Source organism: Pristiophorus japonicus, chromosome 14 (genome assembly GCF_044704955.1).
Source record: "Pristiophorus japonicus isolate sPriJap1 chromosome 14, sPriJap1.hap1, whole genome shotgun sequence".
Classification (NCBI taxonomy): Eukaryota; Metazoa; Chordata; class Chondrichthyes; family Pristiophoridae; genus Pristiophorus; species Pristiophorus japonicus.
In genome coordinates, this window is record NC_091990.1 from 18,079,817 (window position 1) to 18,100,197 (window position 20,381).

Consider the following 20,381-nt stretch of genomic DNA (forward strand, 5'->3'; position numbering starts at 1 on the left):
AGGTCACTCTGTGACCAGTTACCTTTATTACCAAGACCTCAAGTGATGAAGGTGGGTGGAGCTTCCCCTTTTATACCTGAAAGTCGAGGTTAGGAGTGTCTCCCATAAGTTCGCCCCTTGTGGTCAATGTTCTCAAGGTGTACAACTTAGGTCAGCTTATACATGGGTTACAATGATAGTTGAATACATGACACTGACCTCTTAGACAGTTGATTTTTCACATCGCCAATGTCACTTCGATGGATAAAGCTGGTGCCAAAAAATTAGGTCCTTATCAAACGATGTTCTTTGAAACACCACACCCCTATTTCACCAGACCATAATTATCAAATGAAGGAATTCACCAATAGTGTGGCTCCCAGCCACCAAAAGCACCATTTGTTTACTACCCACTTCATGGTCTTAATCAACATGGCAGATGCAATGGGAAATATCAGTGGCAGCATGCTGACCTTCACTATCTACTCCACTTCAACTCAAGGCACAAAGTGATACTACCTCCTGGGTCGGGTTTCAGTGGCTGTACTTCCTCAAATCATTTACGCAAGAAAAGTGCCTCTAATAGCACTACTGATAAGTCCTTACTATACTGTATAAATGCATACGAGGCCCATGCTTGAGAGATCAGTCTGTGACCTGTCCTTTATTCCTTAGCACTCAAGTGATGGAAGTGGGTGGAGCTTCCCCTTTTATACCTGAAGGTCCAGGTTAGGAGTGTCTCCCACAAGTTCACCATCTACTGGTCATTGTTCTCAAGGTGTACAACTTAGGTCAGATTATACATGGGTTACAATGCTGGTTGAATACATGACAACTACAGTATTACCATGAAGATCTATTCCCATGATCTAGAGGATACAAAAAAAAGGGCTGTTCTCTCCAGTAATGCTTGCACTGGAAATCTAATTCAATTCAAATGATGTTGATGCAATTATAATGGATGTCAGGAAGAGTTAGAATTGTAAAGAGTATGTTTAGCAAAACACTCCAGTTAAAGTTCGAGATCATTCAGTGATTTTCCAAAACAACTGCCCTTCCCAACTGTTATTCATGATTCTTTATTTCTCCCAGTTTAGTGAATACATTTGCAGAGAGTGGTGTTCAATTTCTGCTTCCATTATCACTTATGACAGGCTACTACTCCCACCTCTGCACACTCTCACTAACAATGAAACTATGTCAAAAACAGCGGGAAAGAAAGTAGAGATCAAAATTATCTGAATGGATCCTGACTGTGAGCCTATATATAGAGCAAGCTGGATGAGCTAATATACAGTACAAAACCATTTAGCAATTGTGACAGTAACACAACACCTAACCAAAAAAAGAATATTTATAACAACTTAATGATACCTAAATTCTGCCCAAAATTTACTGTCCCAATCCTTTTTCTGCCAACTCATCTCCCCCAACATTTACCAAGGTGTTGATTACTTGCTGCTCTACGCACTATCACCTCAGTCACTGGGCCAGCCTACCTTGCCCCAAGTTACTTTTTCTTCTTTTGCCGATGTTCTTCTTTCTTGAAGTCATTGGGGTAGAAAATCATCTTGGGCGGTCATGCAAATAGGGCAGTGTCGCATTGCCAACCCATTATATGCTGCATGATATTCAAAAGAAGGAAAGACAGACTTGCATTTATATAGCCTCTTTCACAACCAAGGACACCCCAAAGCACTTTACAGCCAATGAAGTAATTTTGAAGTGTAGTCACTTTTGGAATGTAATAAACGCTGCAGCCAACTTGTGCACAGCAAGCTCCTGCATGGAAATTCCTCAACCATGGGCAAAGGGAAAGGTGGTTATCAAAGCTGAGCCCATTGCAGACCTGCAAATTTCCTAACCTAGGGATGCTGAGGTCACACCGTGCACTTCCTGCTACTCCCCTGCTGTGTCTCTACCACACCCACCAGTGATGTGTACTACCTAGACACCAATCTCAAGGAGGGAAAGTCCTACTTAAAAGAATCAATTCTACTGCGCACTGCTTCATGACTTTGCTGGAATATTGGCTTTACTTACTAAAAGTATTCAAAGAAATGTGATGATATACTTATTAAAAGAGAGTCCACAACTCAAAGCAAGGCAGTTATGAAGAACCTTCATAAAATACTGGTCTGACCGCAACTGGAATATTGTGTCCAATTCTGGGCACCACACTTTAGGATGTGAAGGCCTTAGAGAGGGTATAGAAAGAATTTACAAGAATGGTTCCAGGGATGAGGGACTTCAGTTACATGGATAGACTGGAAAAGCTGGGGTTGCTCTCCTCAGCGCAGAGAAGGTTGAGAGGAGGTTGGATGGAGGTGTTCAAAAGGAGGGGTCTTGACAAGAGTAGACAGACAGAAACTGTTCCCTTTGGCTGAAGAGTCGAGAACCAGAGGACACAGATTTAAAAGTGATTGGCAAAGACAACATGAGGAAAACCTTTTTTTACACAGCAAGTGGTTAAGATCTGGAATGCACTGCCGGAGAGGGTGGTGGAGGCAGATTCAATTGTGGCTTTCAAAAGGAAATTGGATAAGTACCTGAAGGAAAAGAATTTGCAGGGCTGTGGGACTAGCTGAAGTGCTCTTGCAGAGAGCCGGCACAGGCTCGACGGGCCAAATGGTCGCCCTCTGTGCTGTAACCGTTCTATGATTCTAACTCCTCCTTTCCCATAGTGGCTTCTACCCAGATATCTGTTGAATTTGAGTGATAGAAATTAACCTCCCATTACAACAATAATGAAGTTTGCAGGAGAAAACTGACCGTATTGGGTTTATTTAGGCCTCCCTCATTTGTTGTTTTCATCAACAACTTCTTCGTAGGCAGTCCCTCAGAGTCGAGGATTACTTGATTTTTTTTTAAGTGTGGAAGATGTCTGCACATGACTTCTTTTAACGTGGGATGGCCATTGCAGACCAGCTACCACACGGGCTTGACAGAGCAAGGTCTTGGTCCAATGGCAAGGGGATCCAAGACGATTGGAGACCAGGCTCCACTGCATGGGCCTAGTACACACAAAATCTCATCAATAACTTTCATTTATATAGCGCCTTTAACATAGTAAAACATCCCAACATGCTTCACAGGAGTATTATCAAACAGGATTTGACACTAAGCCACAGAGATATTAGGAAAGATTACCAAAAGCTTGGTTAGTAGATTTTAAGCAGCATCTTAAAAAGGAGGTAGAGGGGTTTAGGGACATCAAAATGAAAAGCAGTCTTTTACAGATTTAAATAAAAATTAATCAGCTCTTAAATACACATCTTAGGTTTCTTTTTTAAAAAAAGTCAACAAAATCAAAAATCGATATGCAATTTCTGAAAGACAGATGTCTTTCTATATCTACAAAGAAATCCTAGCAGCTATTCTTTGAATAATTTTCAATGTGACAGGAGGTCTGGCTAGGAAAAATACCGGAGTTGACTTACCTACCATTTAAGCTTTGTCTTATCGGTGGCACTTCAGCAAACAACAGACAGTATTAGATTACAATTCCAACTATTGTGTGGTTGAGCGTTACAAGCTGGGTGCCAAGCATGGATGTAAATAATCTATTTTTATTCAAAAATGTAGGTGAAGGCCCATAGTGCTAGAAAGCACAAAAGTTGAAGAGAGAAGACAAGTTAAAGCACAATGAACATAAGAATTAGGAGCAAGAGTAGGCCATTCAATATCATGGCTGATCTTTTATCTCAACTCCACTTTCTTGCACAATCCCCATATCCCTTGATATTCAAAAAAAACATTATTCTCTGTCTTGAATATACTCAAAGACTGAACCTTCACAGCCCTCTGGGGTAGAGAATTTCAAAGATTCACCACCCTCTGAGTGAAGAAGTTTCTCCTCATCTCACTCCAAAATAGCCCGACCCCTTATTCTGAGACTGTGACCCCTGGTTCTAGACTCCACAGCAAGAGGAAACATCCTCCCTGCATCTACCCCTTCAAGCCCGGTAAGCATTTCGTATGTGATGATTAGGGGAGGCCAAGCTTAAGGTTTAAAAGCACATGGATTGCCAGAGGGGAGGAAAGCAAAGAGTCCACATGAGGTCCTGTGAAAGAATTAGTGTAGTAGACAGGGCAGAGAATTGACTTCAATAGTGAGGATGTAGGAGGAAGAGGAGCATGGAGGATGACAAGTTTAGGAGGAAAAACAAGAGAATTGTGTGCCTCAATGGTCACACTAATGCAAATATTGATAAAGATATCGTCTGCCAAACAAGTTTTTTTCTTGTCCCTTTGCAGGACAGAGGTGTTGGAAAAGGCTCCCCCATATATGGAACCAGTATGCAAGACGATGACAGACTTTATTCATCAACCAACTGTTTTTTAAGCTACCCTGTACTGGAGCCAAATGAATTGAGATATACCAGATTTCCTCCAAATTCAAAGCCGGCTTAACTAAATGTCCGCCTTTTAAAAAAAAGGTCCTGACGAGACAGTGAAGCTTCCATGTGAAGCTTATAGTTTTAAAAATTCCCCGAAACCGTTGCGTTGAACAGCGGCAGGCAGACAACTGACTTTACACGTATCCCTTACAAACCAGAAATACAATCAAAATATCATTTAAAAAGGCAGTGTCACCATAGTAAAGGTTACTAGCCATGTTATTACATCTGGAACAAGGCACAAGGGCGCGTTCTATTGTGATGAAGTCGTCTTTTAGCCCATTGCACTCAGCTCTACAACTGGTTGCTTAAAAAGACTTGCGTTCATTACATCTTCCAAAGCTCTCACATTATAATTATTTTGAAGTGCCGTGGCTATTATAAGTAAACACAGCACTAGTTGGTGTTATTTTAAAATGCACGCTTTAAATAGACTGCGCTGCAAAGGTTCATACTGCCCCCAGTGCATGCCTGCTTCAGGAGAATGTTTGCCAACGCAGGACATCTCGAAATTGGAGATTTTATTTTGTGGGAAAATCTGTTTTCTGATCCAGAAACTCATCCTGCCTGGAAACTCCCAATATCCCCCCAGCCCGACATGTTTTGATTGAAAACAGCTGGAAATGTGGAATGAACCAATATTTACAATTTGAGAGAAAGGAGGCGAGGCCAACTATGGGCAGGGAGGCACAACCGAATCGCAAAAAAGCCCAGACGCGTCGACAGTGGGGTGGGTTCACTTCCAGTTGCTGTACAAGCACAAAAGAGTTTTTTTTAATGCCTATTAAAATCGTTAATTAAATTCATTAGCGACCAAACACGGTGCTGTGACTAGAACAGACCATTACAAAATTACGAGTTAAATACATCAAATAACATCGCCCTGATTTAAAAGGGCCGCCTACGAGACAACTTTCCCCAAGATCTTGAAATACCCTTGGCACGCCAGCACAAAACATACCCTGACGCGGAGTAAATCCCCTCACTTACCCTTTAGCAGACACTTACGCTCTCTTCGGGGCAAGCCAATCACATGATTTACGGATGCATGTGATTTCCATGTAATCGCCAACGATTCTATGGGGAACTCGAAAATTAGTTGGAGCTATTTCGTGTACCACAGCATAGATTTATTGGAGGGTGGAGGAGGGACGTTTTGTTTTACTGGACATTGCGAATTGCTTCTGCCTCATAGCCATTAAAAAAACATCTCCACGTCTGTCTTTCCACAATTACTTCACAGCAATTACTCTGCTTAGTACCACTGATATTTAACTGCAATTCGTTGACTCGCTTGCCTTGCTTCTAAATTAATCCGAGCAGGGAGCCGCTGTTCTGAATTCATGAAACTGACACCAATTCGACTGAAATAAACCAGTTATGCGATTGCCGAAAGAGGAAATCGCGCCTTTCAAAACAGAGGGAGAGGGGAAATGTCTTGATTTATAGCGAGGGATGGGTGGGGGGTTATAATAGTGAACACAGCTTTCTAAATCTGACACTATTAACCCTGAATGCAATTCAGACAAGTTTGACATCAAATGCTTAAAAATAAAATATGCAGTCGACAATCACTTACCCCAATGATAAAAAATAAGCGGCCAGAGAAGAAAGAGAATCCTTTTTCGAGCTGAGAATTGAAGATATTGGGTGTAGATCAAGTTAGAAAGCAGGCAGGAATCCCCTTGTAAGTCACACACCTACAGCGCGTCATTCTGTGCAAGGTTTCACGAGTGACACAATGTATCGGGTACCAAGACAGCGACTTGTCCGCCACCACTGCTGCATCGGGGGAGGCAGTGCGGCAGCTGGCTGCAATGTCGATTAGAATTTAATCAGTGGTCGATCTTTGGCCACGACGAGTGTTTGTGGACGCCGGTCGATTATACTGTCGCGTTGTGCTGAATCCGAAAACGGAACTTCCGCTGCTGGCTTTTGATTTGCATAGCTGTCGCCACCCCTACTGTCTGGAAAAAGTGGTCTGCTCCACAACAATGCCCTGCGTATTTGCATTCAACGAGTGTTGCCAAATACAACGCACAGAGCGAATCCAGACAATGAACGGAACCTGGCATTACAGCGCCAGGCACGCAGTTCAAATCCTCACACACAACCAGGAGAAATTGGAACGAACAAACGCACACCTTGTGCATGTGCATGCAGATATATATATTTTTAATAAACTAGATCTCCGCGCTGTGGGATCTCTGCATTAACCCGCGGTTGTTTTTTTTCTTGAATGTTGAAGGTTATGATATTTAATGGAGACCTTGGATCCTCTCCGCGCTTGCTTGCTGCAGAACTGGGGGGCAATTCCTGTAGATATCCCTGAATGGAACGGTGTTCAACGTTTTACAGCAGTAATGGACTGCAGATGACACGGGGCCACAAGTATTCGGGGACCATGGAGTGAAAGATGAAGCCTCAAGCCTTATTTTTAAACTTTCCCAATAGCGACTATATTTTTGACAATTCCTCCCTGCCCCTCCCCAAGATAAAAATCCAATTTCACTGAAATACGCAGGTATCATGTGTATGTTTTACATTTTGGGTCACTGAGTTGCTGCCTGACTTGGCAGCTCTCTCTATATATATTTGTGTGTGTATATATATATATATATATAGAACTGCAGCCTCCATTATAAAGATGTAATGCCAATTATAGATATTCGTGGTTTATCTTAATCTATGATTAGAAGTAGCACCACACAATTTTCATCAAAGCAGTACTCCCCCTCCAACCCACCCTGTCTGCGGGTAATACTACACAAGTACAGACAACACTTCTAAAAGAGCGCGCTAATAATTTCACTCAATGTACCCAATAGAGGAAACCTTCAATCAATGCATAAGGTCACTATACACAGGGACCAGATGATTCCTTACCACGATGTTTGGTTGATAGCACGTTTCATGACGTGGAAGTAGTGCTGATGGCTTTTCAAGTCTTGCACTTTCAAAAAAATAAGCAATTCCTTTCCCCAGAAATGATTGTACTGTGCTGATATATGAATACAACAGGCAGCGTTGAAGTAAATATAAACATCATTTAATTGTTATGGTGTGTCAGTAAAGGGAATTGAGCTCTTTGGTTATGTCCTCTAGAGGTCACCTAATAAATTACTTCCATTTATTTATCAGTTCTTTATTGACACTGAAGTATACTACGTGGCTGTATTTTAAATAGGTTTATGGTACTGCCATGCCTTGTTCAACAGACCTCTGTTAATATCACCATAATATTTCATAACAACAACTTACATTTATATATCTTTGACGTAGTAAAACATCCCAAGGCACTTCACAGGAGCTTTATAGCAACATAAGGATATATTTGGACAGGCTTGGTCAAAGAGTAGGTTTTAAGGAGTGTCCTAAAGAAGGAGCCAGAGATAGAGAAGCGGGGAGGTTTAGGGAGGGAATTCCATGATTACATAAACCCTAAACTGGCTTTTTTTGTAAATACTTTGCTACAATTGTATTGAGTAATATTTTTAAATTATGATTGATTCTCAAAAGACATATAATTCTGGAAAATACTGCTATGTGTGTACACACAATCTGCTGAATTCAAAAGTTGCTACGGCCATTTAACTTAAATCATGAGTGCATTAACCGACACAACAGTCACTGCACTTCAAAAGTAATTAATTGAGTAAAAAACATTGATGCTATATATATATACATTGATAAGGCTATATATAAACAAGTATCACTAGCAATATCATCATTAGCATTAGAGGTCATGAGTACAAAATTAACAAGCCTCAAGCAGGACAAGATCAAAATGATTTATTTTTATCATGTTGTATTTGTAGAATAGATTCCCAGATAGTTAATGCTGCATCAAGATGAATAGGATTCTGTTTAGGAATGGGATTGAGCATTGTAAGAATAATTGAGATAATCAAATCCAATGGTTCCCAATATGCTGGCGCATTGGAAATATGATGCTAATGGAAATCTCAGAATTAAAATGTAAGAACAGAAATATACATGACGTTTATCGTGATTTAATTTTGGAGGGTGCAGAATATTTCCTCAGATGAAATGTATTCGGTAGGCCACATAATTGAGAAGATTGCAATGGTTTTGTAGTTTAAAAAAATCCCCTCAATTAAGGTTTTCTTGTGTTCTGTACTTTTATATAAAATATATCAATTATGACACCATTGAAAGAACTTTTTGTAAAAACATAATGCAAGAAAATAAAATCAATAACATTAATATGGACTTGTTATCACCATCGCAAACCCATATAATGAGGCAAGAGGAGTACAGACATACCATTGACAACACCCCAGTTTTATTATCTTGTGCTATACTGGAGCAGCTGCCCTGAAGTTACAAAGATTTAAAACATTCAACAAAAGTTAATAAAGAAACTGATACTATCAACTTTATAAAATTGAGAATCATTGTAATAGTTCATAGGTCATGACAACATGTAACATCACTTATTTTTTGGTGACTTTTTTTGTGCTCAGCAAGGTGACAGGTGTCAGTGGTAGGGAACAATTCCTACACTTTTTGTCCCATTGTCGGGTATAGCACAACAGATGCAGAATAAAGATCCCTGTACTTTTCCCTAGCAACATACCTCAGACGTAACCTCAGAAAAACATTCCCTCCTACACTATCTTTATGGCTTCTCTAAATGAGATTGTAAAGTTGCATCTGTAATAAGCAAATGTTTAGAGTTGAGTGCTTAGTTATTAAAAGATTGCCCAGCCTCATTTCACATTGGATTTGTGCAGCTGACTGTCAGGAGATTTTCATCCCATTGATCTGGGTTGCATTTGAATCCAGGTTCAAGAGGTGAATGGGAGTTGTGATAACCCTCATCCATGCCTTTGTTACCTCTAGACTTGACTATTCCAATGCACTCCTGGCCGGCCTCCCTACTTCTCCCTTCCATAAACTTGAAGTCATCCAAAGCTCTACTGCCCGCATCCTAACTTGTACCAAGTCCCACTCACCCATCTCCCCTGTGCTCATTGACCTACATTGGCTCCCAGTTAAGCAACACCTCGATTTTAAAATTATTTTTGTTTTCAAATCCTTCCATGACCTTGCCCCTCCCAATCTCCTCCAGCCCTACAATCCCCCAAGATCACTGCGCTCTGCCAATTCTGGCCGCTTGAACATCCCTGATTTTAATCGGTCCACCATTAGCGGCCGTGCCTTCAGCTGCCTAGGCCCTAAGCTCTGAAATTCCCTCTCTGCTCCTAAAAACCTATCTCTTTAACCAAGCTTTTGATCCTCTGCCCTAATATCTCCTTATATGACTTAGTGTAGAATTTTGTTTGCTAACACTCCTATGAAATGCTTTGGGGCGTTTTACGATGTTAAAGGCCGAGAGCACGCAGAAATCAAGCGCAGGCAGCGGAAAGAGCATGCGGCAAACCTGTCCCACCCACCTTTCTTCAGTGACTATCTGTCCCACCTGTGACAGGGACTGTGGTTCTCGTATTGGACTGTTCAGCCACCGAAGGACTCATTTTTAGAGTGGAAGCAAGTCTTCCTCGATTTGGATGGACTGCCTATGAAGATGATGATAATAAAGGCAAGTTGTTGTTGTTGTAACCCATAGATCTACCCAATCCTTTTGACCTAATTTATCTTCACTTCTTATTTAGCCCTGAGAACATAAGCAGATCAAAACAATTTGCAGAATTCGCATCAGCTTAGTTCAGTGGGAGCACCTTTGCCTCTGAGAAAGTTGTGGATTCAAGTTCCATTACAGGAGCTGAGCACATAATTTTGGCTGACACTTTCATGCAGTACTGAGGGATGCTGCATTGCTGGAGGTGCCGTCTTTTCAATGAGATTTTAAACTGAGGCCCTATCTGCCTGTTTAAGTGGATAGACAAAGATCCCATGATACTATTCGAAGAAGAGCAAGAAGTTCTCCTGGTGCCCTGGCCAATATTAATCCCTCAACCAACACCACCAAACAGATTAATTGGTCATTTATCTCATTTGTTGTTCGTGGAACTTTGCTGTGCACAAGTTAGCTGCTGTGTATGCCTACAAAGCAACAGTGACTATACCTCCAAAGTAATTCCTTGGAACATCTCGAGGACATGAGGGTGTTACATAAATCCACATTCTTTCAGAAGTCAAGGGGAAGTCTTCATTAAAAGAATTTGGCAACACTTTTTCTTTTGTATAGCAATAATAGGAATTTTATTCAAAATGTGTCTCTTGTGAAGGTCAACCTCCCAATGAGCATATCTAGTCTGGCTCTTCTTCCAGACAGTTAATAATGAGAGTGCCCCTTTAAACAATCAGTGAGCTAATAGAATAAATAACAAATTACTGAGTCCAATCCAGTCCAGTAAATTAGATCATAACTGACTCAAGTTCTCAGAACTACTGCTAATTTTTTCCGGTGTGGTAAATATTGTTGTTTTAGCAACAAGCCACTTCAGCACAAAATTCTTCCGGCTCCTTAACTGATCATGTTTATATTTATTGGCAGCATTTCACACACCAATCCAACTGGATCTGCGGTCTGAGTTTTCAAAATTCGTGTCAGTTTCTTAAGTGCCAGATTTTCTCTCTTAAATCTGCTGACTCCTTCACTCAGAACATCGGAATTGCTAGACAATAAAAGACCAAGGTCCATCTAGTTCACTTTCTATTATCCTGTCATATTATACAACAATAATGGGCTAATAACAATCAATATCTACCAATTAGTTTTGCAATTAGACTGTTCGCAACCTCAGCGTCCTAGTTGATCCTGAATTGAGCTACCAACCTGATATCCTATCCATTTCAAAGACCGCCTACTTCCACTTCCGTAAGATTGCCATCTCCATCCCTGCCTCACCCTATCTGCTCTGAAACCCTCAACCATCCGTTTGTTACCAACAGACTCAACTATTCCAATGCTCTCCTAAGACACTAGCTAGGGAGGGGAATAGAATCGATGGCGAGGGAACAGAGTTTGTGGCGAGCGTGAAGACAATGGCTTTGGTCTTCCCAATGTTTAATTGGATGAAATTGAGGCTCATCTTAGACTGAATGTCGGACAAGCAGTCTGACAACATGGCAGTGGAGGGGTTGGGTGGGATGGTGATGAGGTAGAGCTGGGTGTTGTCAACGTACTCGAGGTACCTCTCTTCATTGCCTTCGTATGATGTCGCCAAGGGACAGCATGTGGATGAGAAATAGGAGGAGGATAAAGATAGATCACTGTGAGACCCTAGAGGTAACAGAGTGGGGGCGTGAAGAGAAGCCAATGCAGGAGATTCTCTGGTTTTGACTGATAGGTAAGAGTGGAACCAGGTGAGGGCAGTCTCACTCAACTGGATACTGGAGGAGAGGCTTTGGAGGAGGATGGTGTGGTCGACCGTGTCAAAGACTGTAGAGAGGGTGAGAAGGATGAGGAAGAATGGTACACGATGGTCACAATCACAGAGCGTGTCATTTGTAACTTTGGTAGGGGCCATTCTAGTGCCCATCACTCAGCCTGCTTCCACTCTTTAAAATAGAGTTCGGGACCTTAGAACTCATTTTAGTGTGGAAGTCATCTTCGACTCTGGGGGACTGCCTAAGATGAGAAGAAGAAGGTTGCTGCTCTTCAATGATCCTCAGGACTTGTTGCCAGCATTTTTGCAGAAGGGCAAAATTCTGAGCTGGAGCAGACTTAATGTTATGCTTGTCTCCAGCAGGCAAATTATATTTATTTTACGGTCCATCAGAGAAACAGAGCCCTCCTACTTACTATTTACAATATTAAGCAAATACTGGAAAGCAAGCTGAGGACTGCCACATCCTCACAGCTGTGCCTTGCATTGACTTGAATTTTGTTTACGCTTTATAAACCCTCCATTTTTATCCTTTCAACCATTGTTTTTGCAAGTATTCCCCAGGAGGCTGGTCTCTTAGCATCTCAACATTCTGTCTGAGGCAGTGCTCAGCTTTTCTTTTTGCCTGGCTATAAGCCAGCAATGCTACTTGGCAACATTCCATAGTAATATGGATGCAGAATGCTTCCTCTCCCAAGATTTTGTAATTCCTTGCCAGAGTTATGAATCATCTTCATTTGGTTTCTTAGCCGCTTTTCCCATTTGGAGCAAATTATTCCTGCTGCCGCACCACCAACTTCCAATCCCATCAGGATATCTTTCCGTCCTGATTTAAAAAAAACATTTCTCATACATTAACAGTAACGCAGAAGATTAGCACTTGTCTGTTGGGGATAGATGAAATACAGTCGCCACCATTCACACCGTGGGCAACCGTGCAATGAGTGGTAGCCATTTGCCATATCCATAGATGTCAATTACAAAGGCGCTGCTTTAAAAGCTCTGGTTACTGTATTTCAGGTAAAGATGTGTCTTCAAGCAGCTTCAATCTGCTCTTCGCACCTCATTAAAGTGTGATTACTTTAATTGTTCAATGGTATAATTAAACGGAGTGATTATTTTCAAATAACAGTGTCGATATTTGATGTCTCCAAGATAAGAGGAGACTAATTGATGTCCTGCTTCTGACTGCTCCATTTTTGATCGGAGGAGCAGAGAGAGATCGGGGCCCAGGAGCATCGTGATCGGGGCCCAGGAGAGGCGAGGGTTCAGGGCCCAGAAGAGGCGAGGGCCCAGGGGCAGCACGGGCCAGCCCACACTGCGATCTATGGAGAGTAGGAGCATGCATGCGCACTAGGTCCGTGCAGCAGAACTTGGTCTCCAGTCGTCTTGGTTAACCCTTGCCACTTGTTAGATCTCTGAATTTCCAATGAAATACGAACTCCAATTATAGTTTTAATTTCTTTATTTCTGGCAGACAGCAGTAACAAGTTCTTGGCTTTAAGCCAGGTCTTTGTCCTTCTGAGACCACATGGTCAAAATGGCTGTACTTATACCTGGATTAATTTACAGAAAAGAACTCGCCTTCTTTGACCTTATTGGCTCAATTAATAGTCTTTTAACCTTTTAATTGGCTCGCTACCCAAAGTCCTGAAATGTCAAGTTGATTGATGACTTAATGCAACATGCTGAACTGCATGTAGACATCTCTGACTTGGTGTCTGTGAATTCTCACAGTCTGTCTAAATGCAGCCTGTTTGAATTCTCTATCACCACTGGATCAAGACCTAGCTCTGTCAAGCCCGTGTGGTGGCTGGTGTGCAACGGCCACCCCACCTTAGAATAATCCATGCACAGGCATCTTCCACCCTTCAGCATGGAGTTTGGGACCTAGAATATCAAGTCCCTCTTTGAAACACCTGTGAACTCGTCCCTTTTTGGTGTGGAAGCGGGTCATCCGCGATAGGAGGGACTGCCTAATAATAATAATAATATTTGCAGATAATTTGGGCTGTGATGGGACAGGAACTTGGGTGGTTGGGGGGGAGGAGGTCTTAACCTGTGAGAGTGAACTCTCTCCTGTCTGGAGTCGGCAGTCAGAATGGCTCGAATTACACTTTGCAAAGTCACTGATTACGTAAGCATGGCAGTTCTAATTACACATTCCAGAGAAACTGCTGTTCCATTATTTGAAGGGGCTGCTCCTGAAATTCTGGCTGCACTTCAGTCCCACTCTCCTGATCTTTGGGCACCCTGTGCGCAGGGGAGCGGGTAGGTCCGAAGGCCTCCTCGTAGGACTGCTCCTGGGCACGGCCAAGGGTGCCATCAGCCGGTCCAGGCAGCGGGCGGTCGAGGGGGTCGTTCAACCTGACTGCCTGCCTCTCTTCCGCTCTTACATCCGGTCCAGGGTGTCCTTGGAGATGGAGCACGCACCCTTCCGCGAGAGGTGGGCACCGGAGGGACTGGAGTGCATCATCACGCCCGGCAACCAAATTTTAATTTGATTTTACGTTTTTTAAGTTTAATTTGTTTTAATTGCCGGTGCTTTTAGTGTCCCCCTCTCCTTTTATAGGGGGCACTGGAAAAAGGAAAAATTTGATTTTAGTGCCCCAAAAAAAAAAAACCACAAAAAAACCCCCAAAAAAACAAAAAAGGGCCTTGTAAATGTCTTGTGTGTGTCATCCAGGTCGGGTGGCACGGATACATGTTTTATGTTTTCGCAGGTAAACTCAAAAGAGTTTCCAGAGAAACTGCTGCGTGTGTCTTGTCCTCCAAGGTGAACAATCAGCAATCAGGTCATGTGATCAAGGGGAACCTGTCAGAGCATTTTTCTGTTGCAACGGAACCAAGGCAGGTAGATGGGGTTACGTTACAGACCAGCCATGATCTCATTGAATGGCGGAACAGGCTCGAGAGGCTGAATGGCCTCCTCCTATTCCTACGTTCCTTCTGCCCATTGAACACTGAGGTCTGTCTTGAGCTTCCGCCCAGATTGAAATGACGGAATGAAAGCTTCCTCCTTCTGCTGATTCAAAGGATCGTCTCTGAAATGAGTTTGGACAATATTAACCCAGTTCCTGGAGGACACAAGTCCACGGCACAGAACTGGCAGTTATTCAGAACTAACTCGCATGCCCAGTGTGCAAAGTGAAAAAAAATAACGCTGCAAAAGAGACAATGTTGAGGCACAGCTTTTGGCCTCTTTGATATCTGACCTGCTCAAGGTTAATGCTGACACCAGGCATCAAACTGGGAAATCTATTCCATACTCCTGCACTGCCATTCTTCATATTGATGAGTCCATTGATTCAATAAACATTCTGAGGGTGAATTTTGTAAGGATCTAGGTGGGGGCATCTTAGTGCAAATTGTAGACAGGCTTTGTACTATGAGCTCACACCCACTAGGGACTGAGTTGTGGCTGTCGAAGCTCATTTTACAGAAAGAAAGAACTTGCATTTATATAGCGCCTTTCAGAACCTCAGGATGTCCCAACACGCTTTACTGCCATTTGAGTACTTTTTGAAGTCACTGCTGTATTGTGGGAAACACAGCAGCCAATTTACGCACAGCAAGGTCCCACAAATAGCAATGTGATGATGGCCAGATAATCTGTTTCAGTGATGTTGGTTGAGGGATAAATATTGGCCAAGATACCGTAGAGAACTCCCCTGCTTTTTTTCGAATAGTGGCATGGGATATTTTACATCCATCTAAGAGGGCAGACGTTGCTTTGGTTTAATGTCTCAAATTTAAGATTGCATCTCCAACAATGCAGCACTCCCTCAGTACTACACTAGAACGTCCTAGAGCCATTTCAACCGGAAAACAGAAAAGCATATTAGCCTGTATTGGATTTGAACACAGGTCTCAGAGGTGAAAGGGCAAATCTTGTTATAGAACATGTAGCACCATAACTTTCACCCCTGTGCTTACTGACCTACATTGGCTCCGGACTGACAATGCTTTGATTTTAAAATTCTCATACTTGTGTTCAAATCCCTCCATGGTATCGCCCCTCCCTATTTCTGTAATCTCCGGCGGAGTCGAGGAGTGGCAAGGTCGGAATTGAGGAGCCCAGCAGCGAGGCAGAGGCCTACGAATGGTGCAGTGTATATCAACAGCGGGGTCGGGGCCCAGGGAAGGTGCAGCATGGGCCAGCCCACACTGCGATCTATGGGCAGTAGTAATATGTGTGCGTACTAGGTCCATGCAGCAGAGCTTGGTCTCCAGTCGTCTTGGTTAACCCTTGCCACTGGACCAAGAGCTTGCTCTGTCAAGCCGGTGTGTTGGCTGGTGTGCAACCGTCACTCCACGTTAAAAGAATTCCCGCACATGCCTCTTCCACCCTTTAAGATGTAGTTCGGGAAACATCTGTGAACTCATACCTTTTTGGCGTGGAAGCAGATCATCCTCGACATGAGGGACTGCCTAATATTAATACTAATCTCCTCCATCTCTACAACTCTACGTGATCTCTGCACATCCCTAATTTCCTTCGCTCCACCATTGGTGGCTATACCTTCAGCCGCCTAGGCCCCAAGCTCTGGAATTCCCTGCCTAAACCTCTCCGCCTCTCTACCTCTCCTCCTCTAAGCTGCTCCTGAAAACCTACCTCCTTGACCAAGCTTTTGGTCACCTGTCCTAATAACTGTTTATGTGGCTCGATGTCAAATTTTGTCTGATGACGCTCCTGTGAAGTGCCTGGATTTTAATACATTCAAGGTGTTGCTGTTGTCAGTTTTGTATTTAAAAAGTGATCCAAACAGGCCAATGGAAGTGTGAAATTATCATGGATACAGGAAGAATACTTGTGCACTTGTTTTGCAGGGCTGCAAGATGATAATCTACAATAACAGATGGTTGCAGTTTGTTGTTCGAGTGATTAATGCATATACTTAAAGTACAATGAACCAAACTTAGCGTTGTAGAAATTAATAGGGAGGGCCTATATAATTGAATCCTCTTAAACATACTCTTGACAGATTCTAGCTTTCCCTGAATTCCCATGATCATTGTCACAATAAAAGACCTTCCACAATTATCCCAAAAAGTTGATTCCTAATTCAGGCCAATCTCAAAAGAGAAAGCTCTGCACACGTGCAAACGGACATCGCCAATATGTACCTGAGTGGTGTATTTGGACATTGGGAGCTGAAGAAAAGTCTCTTGCAATGAATCCCAAACACAGTGGGGCAGCAGGCGGGGGGGGGGGAGATTCTGGAGCCCACAGCGATGGAACGCTAGAACGGAGAGGGCTCGCGAACCAAACTAAATTTGTGTTCTGGCCTCATCATAATGCAGGCGAGTTGTGGCCATCAGTCAGGCCGGTCAGGGTCTATTGAATTTCTTCTGGCGCTGTGGACCACAACTAAGTCTGGGCTGGGGATGGTGGGGGAGGTGTGGGGGGGGGTGGTGCAGTGGGGGTGGGTAGGGATCGGTAGCGGCCTGCAGTGGTTTTGTAAAGCCAAGGGGACCCCATCTGCTCCTTCTGACTACACAAAAAATAAATTTTCACGTAGTTTTGGGCCCTTTTTGGGACTGCCTCACAGCGCTCCCTTTCACCTGCTTAGGCAGCTCAAAATCCAGAAGTACGAGTTGGAGTAAGACTATTCTTAATGAATTGAGAAATCTGGGTCTGAACTGGGTGCAGAAGCCTTATTTCAACATTGAAGTGTGCTCATTTTAGGGCACCAGGGCTGCCTAAAAAAAGGCCCCGATCAATGGCTCCAATGCCCATGCAGTTGAGGTGTGGGCCTCTGCCCTGCTAAATCGGTTATTGTTGCGCTTGTTTTATGTCCATAGAAAAGGCAAAATGTTGTTGAATTTCAGCCCCATAGTTTTGAATATAGTCATTATTCATGTCGTTTTTGAGACGGAATTTTTTAAACTAAACAAACAGTCCAGTATCCTTTGACTGTAATGTCATCAAATACTTTCCTTTGACTCGGTCCATTTAGCCTGGCAATAAACAATACTCTGTGTGAAAGTTTGACTCAAATATTTTGTTTTGTTAATTGTGTCCAGATAAAAATATAATCTTGATGTCAGCAGTTTGTGACAATGCTCCGATAGATAGAACTTGTTGCCAATGTGACGCAATTTTGTTCCTTATGTAGTCAGTAAGTGACTAGCTGGCCTGTTATTTATAAATCTGTGAGAAACCGTTTCAGTCTGTACAAATAGATTCCAGTACAGTTACATATTTATCAGCCATGTAAATAACTTAGTGAGTTCACAGAAAGTCTTAAAACTTAAAACAAATTGTAATTGTGAGACATCCGCTTGAACTGGTCGCATCCCATTGCTGTGAATGTATTATTCTATTACTAGCAGAGACCCGCAAAACATTTGCTTTCAAATTAGTATCTTTATTGGAACAGTATTTGTTTAGACTGTTATCATCTTCTTCGTCTATAGAATCAACATTGATGTCCTTTCTCCCTCTCTCTCTTTCTCTCTCTCATGCTCCCTTCCTTTCTCCCCCTCCCTCCCCCTCCCTCAGTCCGGACCATGTGCTCCCAGCCCCTGGCTCTGCCCCCGCCCCAGAACAGACAAAAACTGACTATTATTATTATGGATGTGACAAATCTTGGATGAAGTTTTCAGAATACTAAATGTTTTGAACATAAAATAATAATGATTCTATTTATACTTGCTCACAATATTCCAGTTTTTGACAACAGCACTGCCGAGAGAAGAGGAAGAGAGTTACTTGCAAGATTGGCAAATAACTGTAAACAAAGGTCAATTTGAACTCCTCTGACCCCTAGGCGGAAACCAGGCTGGTGGGGCAGATAAAATAGGGTGGGGAACTTACCCGCTCCTTTTCTGTCCCATTCTGGCCAATTGCAATTTTAAATTACCAGAGTGATTATTTGTACTCGTTTTTTGAGCTTCCTTCTGCGCCTGCATGCTCCGGACTCCACCCTCGAAGCCTACGCATGCGCACCACCGCCTCCTGCGCATGCACAGACTCCTCGAACCCGAAACCGGAGTTGGAAGTGGGGCCTGTAACGTGCTGTTCCGACCGCGTTGAACGAGCTCTGCTGCTGATCTCCCAACAGATAAATGTGTACAATGTCACTTGTTAGTCCTATGAGTGCTGTGTCAATCAATTTCATGACATTGGGCTGAAAATTCCTGCCTCACCGGGTCCGTACGAAGTGCGCACAGATCCGGCGAGACCTCACAAAAGCCGGTTTTCGGGGTGAGATGCGCATGTGCCGAAAACCGGCTTTACCAATCTGTCAAGATTTCTCTAGACAGATCCTCTGCATCCCCGCAGGAAGGACATCCGCGTGGGAGAGATTGGCCTATTTGCCCAACTCATGCCCAGCTTACTTTTACCAGCGTAAGAGTTTTAAAGCATATAAAAATTAAATTTTATCATTCATTTGTATGTTAAAAACCCTTTCCATTAAGGTAATTTTATTTTTAACACTCTTAAAACACATTAAAAAAATTCAAAAAAAAATTTTTTTTTCTAAAACATTTAATTACATTTAGTTTCAATTAATTTTAAATAAGTAAGATGTTTTTTTAAAATTTATTGTGCTGTGTTTTGGTGTTCTGGGAGGGTTTTCTCGCTCATAGTAATGGGAACTCGCACAAGTGGTGTTCCCATTTTTATCAATAAGAAGACTACCTCGCGATTGGTGATCTAGGCCAACGTGACGCCAGCATTTCCGTATGCACAGGGAATTTATCTCCCCGAAGGAAGCCTTCCCCCATTATTTCTATGTCATTTGGGTCAGTGACTATTGGCAGCTACTAGGGCTTTTGGGTTAGCTTTCGAAAAGCAATGAACTTGGGCTGATAGGGCATGAACTTAGGCTGGGGAGGGGAGTCAGGAACTTGGGCTGGGGAGATGGAGGGGTTAGAGCTCTATCCTGTCTGGGGTCTGAAGTCAGAATGGCTCGAATTACACTTTGCAATATCACTCAGAACTAATTACTCATTCCAGAGAAACTTCTGGGCGTGGCTTATCCTCCAAGGGAACCAATCAACAATCAGGTCATGTCGTCATGTGAGCCTATCAGAGACAATCAGAGCTTTTTGCTAGTGCAAATAGCTGCGCCCTTGAATTACAGGCAGCAACTGCACCCACCTTAAGACAGCATGGTACTCTTTAAATATGCAAATCGGGCTCCGATGACATAATCGCCATTTTAGTCTGAGGCCCAAGAATGGGAGCAGTGGTGGCTTCCCCCCCTGGACAAACTGCTGGGAGGTGCCGCCTTGCAGATGAAGCATTAAATCAAGGCCCCCCTCAGGTGGGCATTGTAATGTATTCACCTGTCAGTATGCTGTTGCATTGAGTGGCTTAGCCGGTCACGTGATGTGCACAAGCCTCAATAAAACCCCAATCAGTTGGGTCTAGGCCATCCACGATGAGGTATGCAGTTGTGAGCCTAGTGGATGAACTGGTAATGTGTAGTGTGATTGTCAAACCTTTGCTAATAAACCAACCAGTTCTTAATAGCAATGTGTTGCTATGAATTCTTAAGCAAAGAACCCATGAAGCAAATACATTACAGGCGTAAGAGATGCCACAGTGCTAGTCAAAGAAGAGCAGAGAAGTTCTCCCTGCTGTCCTGGCCAATATTTATCCCTCAACTACTATCGCTAAATCAACAGATGACCTGGTCAGTATCATATTGCTGTTTGTGGGACCTTGCTG

At 42.9% G+C, this 20,381-nt stretch overlaps 1 protein-coding gene across 3 annotated transcripts in view; it reads right to left on the reverse strand.

Annotated features, from left to right (window-relative positions):
• The window catches only part of LOC139279764 (cAMP-dependent protein kinase inhibitor alpha-like), a 128,105-nt gene extending 121,847 nt beyond the window's left edge, over positions 1-6,258 (reverse strand). Inside the window, exon 1 of one of the 3 annotated variants that reach the window (XM_070898965.1) lies at positions 5,959-6,258. The gene's annotated coding sequence lies outside the window, so the exon portion shown is untranslated. Of the gene's footprint in view, positions 1-5,369; positions 5,550-5,958 lie in introns of those variants that run through there. The other 2 variants (XM_070898968.1, XM_070898967.1) reach the window with 2 other exon arrangements.
• Positions 6,259-20,381: the final 14,123 nt, after the last annotated feature.